The sequence below is a fragment of the Mauremys mutica genome, chromosome 4 (assembly GCF_020497125.1).
Source record: "Mauremys mutica isolate MM-2020 ecotype Southern chromosome 4, ASM2049712v1, whole genome shotgun sequence".
NCBI classification, from domain to species: Eukaryota; Metazoa; Chordata; order Testudines; family Geoemydidae; genus Mauremys; species Mauremys mutica.
The window spans coordinates 117,176,995-117,184,210 of NC_059075.1; the positions used below are offsets into that span (position 1 = coordinate 117,176,995).

Below are 7,216 nucleotides of genomic sequence, written 5' to 3' on the forward strand. Positions count from 1 at the left end.
CACCATTTCTTTCTTTCTCATTTTGATCCTGGCTTCTTTGTACTGGTGGTTCAGATGTGGGTTGGTTTGTAGCTCAGGACAATTATGCCTACGCTGGCTCTACCTGGTCTGGGCAGTGTTATTGTTGTGAGGGCTCAGCCCCTGTATGGCCGGACATTCTCAGGGCCATGTACCCGGTGGAAGTTTGTGACTCGGGGGAAGCATAACGTAAAACAACTCTCTGTGTGCAGGGGGAAGCCAGGCAAAGCCAAAAAACAGCAAGGGAAACTGGTTTGGCCCTGTGTCATGTTATCTGATTAAAATATCACCCTGTAGATTATTGTTGCTACCACTGTTATATAATTGCAACAAATCTTATATAATGTGTGTCAGGTAAGGTGTCATTGGGAAGGTTATGATTTGCTGAATGTGATTATGCTACTGGTATGCATGTATCATGCTTGTATCTGAAGTTATGAGTATTGACTCTATACCTGTATTTCTTATAATTTAACTCAGCATGTGTTCAACATTTCTCTTAAGCCCAATGTTGAGAACTTTGGCTGTGACAGTGCCATCTATTTTTTCACAATTTTGTTCACCAACTGTCATCAGCTTAGGCCAGTTCTTGTTATAGTGCTCAAAACAGTCCACTATTGAGTTCCAATACACGTCTTGTGGGAGAGTTAGTTTGGTTCCTCCCACTTTTTTCAGAGCAACTGCTGCAAATTTACAGAAGTATTTTGCAATTTCAACAACATTAGTCTTTATTTCTGGAACACTGAAGTGTTTGCTAGGAGGTGCGTCAAATGAGCACTGCAACCCTATGTTATTGGCTTGGGACTTTCTAAATTTCTTCTCATCTTGGATACATTTGTAGCATTGTCTGTGACTGAGCTGTGTACTAGACAATTGATTTTTTTGTCACAGTTTGTTATAGCTTTTACTGCTACTTCTTGTAAGTATTCTGCTGTGTATACATTTCCTGATGTATCAATTGTTTCTGTAAGGAAGACTTTCCCTTCTTCTGTTGTCACACAAGCACAAACAACAGGATCATTGTGGACATTGCTCCACCCATCAAGACTTAGGTTAACAATTTTACCCTCTAGACTTTTTGCACACTACTCAATTTCTCTTTCATACGCTTTATCCAGCAATTTGCCTGCAACATTTGCTCTGTTGGGTGGACTGAATCCTGGTCTTAATGACTGAACATGTTAACGAAGTGTGGGTTCTCAATCATAATGAAAGGAGAGTTGCATAAACAAACCGGGCACTTTTTTCATCAATTACACCTCTTTTTGTACTCCGCTGGTTCTTATCACAAACGTATCTATGGTTGTTCCTGGATGATGGAGATTTTTTTCAGATGATATACTGTGGCTATGTGACATACATGATGGGACTGAAACAGTATCATTGTCAGATAACTGTTGAAAGTGTCAAGTATCAGAGGGGTAGCCATGTTAGTCTGGATCTGTAAAAAGTAACAAAGAGTCCTGTGGCACCTTTAAGACTAACAGATGTATTGGTGCATACCACTTGTTGGAGGTGGATAGTCTTCAGAATCCTGTATGTTGAAGATGGATTCTCCGGATATGTCTACACTACAGGATTACTCTGAATTTACAGAATTCGGTTTTTGGCAACTGATTCTATAAGGTCGAATGCATACGGCCACACTAAGCACATTAATTCGGCGGTGTGCGTCCATGTACTAAGGCTAGCATCGATTTCCGGAGTGCTGCACTGTGGGTAGCTATCCCATAGCTATCCCATAGTTCCGCAGTCTCCCCCGCCCATCGGAATTCTGGGTTAAGATCCCAGTGCCTGATGGGGCAAAAAACATTGTTGCTGGTGGTTACGGGTACATCCTCCCCGTCCCTCCATGTAAGCAACGACAGACAACCGTATTGTGCCTTTTTTCCTGGGTGAACTGTGCAGACGCCATACCACGAGAAGCATGGAGCCCGCTCAGCTCAAGACAGCAGTCATGAACATGGTAAACACCTCGTGCATTATCATGCAGTCTATGCTGAACCAGGAACTGAAAAACAAGGCAAGGAGGAGGTGACTACAGCAGCGCGGTGACGAGAGTGATGAGGACATGGACACAGACTTCTCTCAAACTGCAGGCCCCGGCGCTTTGGAGATCATGCTGTTAATGGGGCAGGTTATAGCTGTGGAATGCCAATTCTGAGCCCAGGAAACAAGCACACACTGGTGGGATTGCATAGTGTTGCAGGTCTGGGATGATTCCCAGTGGCTGCGAAACTTTCGCATGCGTAAGGACACTTTCATGGAACTTTGTGACTTGCTTTCCCCTTCCCTGAAGCACCAGAATACCAAGATGAGAGCAGCCCTCACAGTTGAGAAGCGAGTGGTGATAGCCCTGTGGAAGCTTGCAATGCCAGACAGCTACCGGTCAGTCGGGAATCAATTTGGAGTGGGCAAATCTACTGTGAGGGCTGCTGTGATGCAAGTAGCCAAAGCAATCACTGAGCTGCTACTACGAAAGGTAGTGACTCTGGGAAATGTGCAGGTCATAGTGGAAGGCTTTGCTGCAATGGGATTCCCTAACTATGGTGGGGCAATATATGGAACCCATATCTCTATCTTGGCACCGGAGCACCAGGGCAGCCAGTACATAAACCGTAAGGGGTACTTTTCAATGGTGCTATAAGCACTGGTGGATCACAAAGGACATTTCACCAACATCAACATGGGATGGCTGGGAAGGGTTCATGATGCTCGCGTCTTCAGGAACACTACTCTATTTAAATGGCTGCAGCAAGGGATTTACTTTCCAGACCAGATAATAACCGTTGGGGATGTTCAAATGCCTATAGTTATCCTGGGGGACCCAGCCTACCCCCCTTAATGCCATGGTTCATGAAGCCCTCCACAGGCAGCTTGGACAATAGTCAGGAGCTGTTCAACTACAGGCTGAGCAAGTGCAGAATGGTGGTAGAATGTTCTTCTTTGCCATTTATTTCTGCACCCTGGTGGGAAATGCCTGGATGATTGTGCTGATTAGTGTTGACTCCCAACTCCACAGCTCCATGTACTTTTTCCTCAGCAACTTGTCAATCTTATATGTTGTCTGTTCCTCTGTGATTTCCCCCAAGGCGATGCTCAGTTCCCTAGTGACGAGTAAAGACATTTCTTTCCCCAGGTGTGTGATTCAGTTTTTCAAACAGGACAATTGAAACATGTGTGTGCGCGCGCACAGGCACATGCGTTTTAATTTTTCACATTGATAAGGTAAAGAATTGTAGAAATCTAGTACCAAAATAGCCACATCACTAGGAAATGGGGCTTCCAGATGAGTGTGACTTTAATCCTTCCATTTCCATATGGAAATTTTGATTCCTATCTTTGGTGTTTCTTAGTCTCATGGAGAAATGCAAGAACTTTGTTACTGGTGACCTTGTCCATAACCATAGATGGGCAAATCTGAAAAAAAACTAGGAACTGTAATAAAAAGCAGCCAAAGAAGACTAGTTTGTGTGGAAGATGCATATCTCAGGGAAATGACTGAATATTCATGCAAATATATTGTTTACCATGTTTTTAGTTGCAAGACTTGAACCCCAAATGATCTCAAAGTATTAAAGTGCTCGAATGAAAAGTCCACCAGCTATTCCAGTTTATACCAGCTCAGGATCTGGCTCCATAACTTTATCTTTAAAGAGATTTCGGGTAGGAGCCCACGTAGAGAGATGGTTGGGTGGGTCTGGCTGTATTTAGCATTGACTGACGTGGCCAGTGGCTCAGTCATGCAAAATGGTCATGCCATTTTATTAGAGATGTTGTTTCTACTCATCAGTTAAAGGCAGATTACGCTCTCACAAACATCTTGGGATTTTAGACTCTGCTTTCAACTTCCCGATTTCAGTGCATTCAAAATCTCATACTGAATAGTTCAGTAAAAGAGGACGTGTTTTTTCTTCTTTGAGTTCGTATACTTTTATAATTTGGTGTGAACTTTACTAATCTCTGTGCCTTGAAAATCTCCTCCTTTAGGGAGTGCAGAAGGTTCAAATACACTGAGTATTACCTTGTCTTGCTTCTCGCTCTGCTAGTTGGAAAGATGATTAAATCTGATATTAACAAATAGCCTGACCCAAAGTGCACTGAAATCAATGGAAAAACTCCACTTGGCGTCAATCTGTTTTGGATCAGACCCCCTACAGTGAGTGGGAACACTACATTCCTAGGAAATAGATGAAAATTGCCCTCCTCCCACAAAAACAAACAAATCTCTTTTGCATTGAACTTTTCCACGGAAATGTCAGCGTTTTTACAATAAATAAAATAAAATAACAATAATCAATACAAATATTGTTATTAGGGAGTCCTAGCGATGTAGGGTGGAAGGAACCTCATGGAGTCAAGTCAGGCTCCCCATGCTGGGACAAGACCAAGTAACACCAAGTAAACATCCCGATGGGTGTTTCTCTGACCTGTTCTCAAACACCTTCAGCACTGAGTGGTCCACATGCTGATCTGTCCAGCTGAAGTTCCTCAGGCTTCCAGTCTCCTTTATAGGCCAGTCTTGTTGGTTTGACTACATCTCCCAGTTGCTCCATTTCAAAACCAAAATACTTCAGATTTCAGCCAAAATAGACCAGCACCAAAATCGTTTGGATTTCGGGTTTTATTCATAAAAGCTCAACACTTTCCAAGGGGACAGGTGGGAATTTTGACCAGCTCGACATAAAAAGCCTCTCTTAACAGGGAGGGTAATTAACTCTTGGGACGGTTTACCAAGGGTTGTGGTGGATACTCAGTTTACGGACGATTTTTAATTCAAGATTGGATGATTTTTTAAAAGACATGCTCTAATTTACAATGAAAACTATTGGAAAAAAATTATGACCTGTGTTATACCAGCAATTAGACTAGATTGGGGGGGGGGTTTGAATTTATCATCTGCGAACACCGTGGGATCCACAGACTGTATCTAAGGGGTCCTCCAAAGGTGGTTGTTACCATAGAACACTGCTTTGCAACCTGTGGGCCGTGGATTCCTAGGGGTCCACAGATTATGTCTACAATTTCCACCTCCATTCAAAATTTTGGATTCATCCACAAATGAGAAAAAAATCCACTGGTCTAGATAATCAAAATGGGCTTTGGAAACTCTGACTAAATTGAATTTCCCTTGTTTCGGCATCTCTTAAGAGAGAACACGAGTCTCCACTGTACATCAGATTTATTGTTGTGGTACCCATTGGTTCTATCCCCTCCTCTGCCTCTTCTTTGACACAGAGCACAGTGACAGGAGAAATGGCTCCCGGAAACTGCACCAGAGTGACTGGCTTCATTTTCTAGGGAATAATTGACAGTCTAAAGCTGCAAAACATCCTCTTTGTGTTCTTCTTTGCCATTTATTTCTGCACGCTGGTGGGGAATGTTTGGATGATTGTGCTGATTAGCGTTGACTCCCAACTCCACAGCTCCATGTACTTTTTCCTCAGCAACTTGTCACTCTTAGATGTTGTCTCCTCCTCTGTGATTGCCCCCAAGGCGATGCTCAGTTCCCTAGTGATGAGTAAAGACATTTCTTTCCCCAGGTGTGTGGTTCAGTTTTCCTCTTCTCCTTCTGTGCCAACAATGAGCTTTGCCTGCTGGCTGTGACGGCCTATGATCGCTTTGTGGCCGTCTGCAACCCATTGCTTTATTATGTCATCCTGTCCAAGAGAGTCTGCTTCCAGCTGGTGGCTGGATCTTCCCTATGCGCCTGTGTCAATGCCACTGGGCATACGTGAACTGAATTCAGTCTGTCCTTCGGCCACTCCAATGTCCTCGATCATTTCTTCTGCGATATTCGCCCACTCCAAGAAATCTCCTGCTCTGACTTTCGTATCAATAAGCGAGTGCATTTCATGTTTTCAGCCATTGAAACAATAGGCACCATTTTCACCATCCTCATCTCCTACACTTACATCATCTTTGTCATCCTGAGGATCCGCTCAACGGCCGGAAGGCACAAAGCCTTCTCCACCTGCACCTCCCACCTGACTGTCGTTTCCTTCTTATATGGGACCCTGATCTTTACATATTTACAACCCTCATCTGGCAGCTCAGTGGACTGGGAGAAAATGGTGCCCGTGTCCAATACCCTTGTGATCCCCATGATGAACCCCCTGATCTACAGTTTGAGGAACAAGGAGGTGAAGGACCCCCTGAGGAGGACAATACACCAGAAAAATATTCCTCGCTGTATGTAAATATGGGGACTGTTTTTTCTGATCAGTACTGGAGTGCAGATATGAGCTAGTTCTCGCTCATTAAGTTATTGTGCAGAAATTTCTGTCATCATGTGATTTACAGGAGAAAACAATATGGAAATGGAACTTGAGCCCGATAATGAAGGAAGGCGCCATTTCCCTTGAAAAACAGTGTCCAGTAACTGTGTTACAGCTTCTCCTTTATGCACTGATATCTGATTTCTGCAATATAGGCATCTCCCCCTGCTTATTCTACTACCTTTTGAACTACATTGGTTAACTTAGCAGATGATATAAAGAGGAGATACTCAGACTATAATTATTTCCATTTGTCACTGCTATTATCTCAGTTCCCACAGCCCCCTCCCCCCCAAATCACTGTACAATTAAATAAAGGGAGGTGCACATGGAGAGCTGTTTTTATAGCTAGATAGTCAGACAGGTGGTTCTGTTCAGGGACAGAGAGGTAGACACTAGACAGACGGATGTTTTGCTATGGGGATAGATAGAGAGAGGCACGGTTATGTCTGCGGTTAGATAGACAGAAACACATAATTAGACACACACATGAGAAAGGAAGGATGCCAGGTTATTGCACTCACATAAGACTTGAGGGGTCTGAGTTTAAATTCCACCCCCACTGCAAACTTCCTTTGTGATATTGAGCAAATCAGTTTGGGGCTGATTTTTTAAAGTGTGATAGACCCAGGCCAGTTGGGTACAGCAGAATAGCCTATTTGGTATCCAGGAAGTGGATAAAGGACCTCCCCCCATCCTAAGGGGAGAATCCACAGGTCTGTGACATCAACTAATTACGTGGGACAACGAATGAAAAAAACAGGATCGGGAGTGAGGTCATCGGGCTAAACGAAGGGAACCTGATGGAGACACCGAGCAGAGAACCCCAGACAATGCCCACTGCTCCTCGAAGGCGTCAAGGGAACCAGTGGATGCTGCCCAGAGGAACTCTGCCTGGATGCGTGAATGGATAGAGGAGC

The 7,216-nt window shown here is 43.9% G+C and overlaps 1 pseudogene; it reads left to right on the forward strand.

Annotated features, from left to right (window-relative positions):
• The first annotated feature begins 5,406 nt into the window (after positions 1–5,406).
• Positions 5,407–6,218, forward strand: LOC123369022 (annotated as a pseudogene).
• The last annotated feature ends 998 nt before the right edge of the window (positions 6,219–7,216 follow it).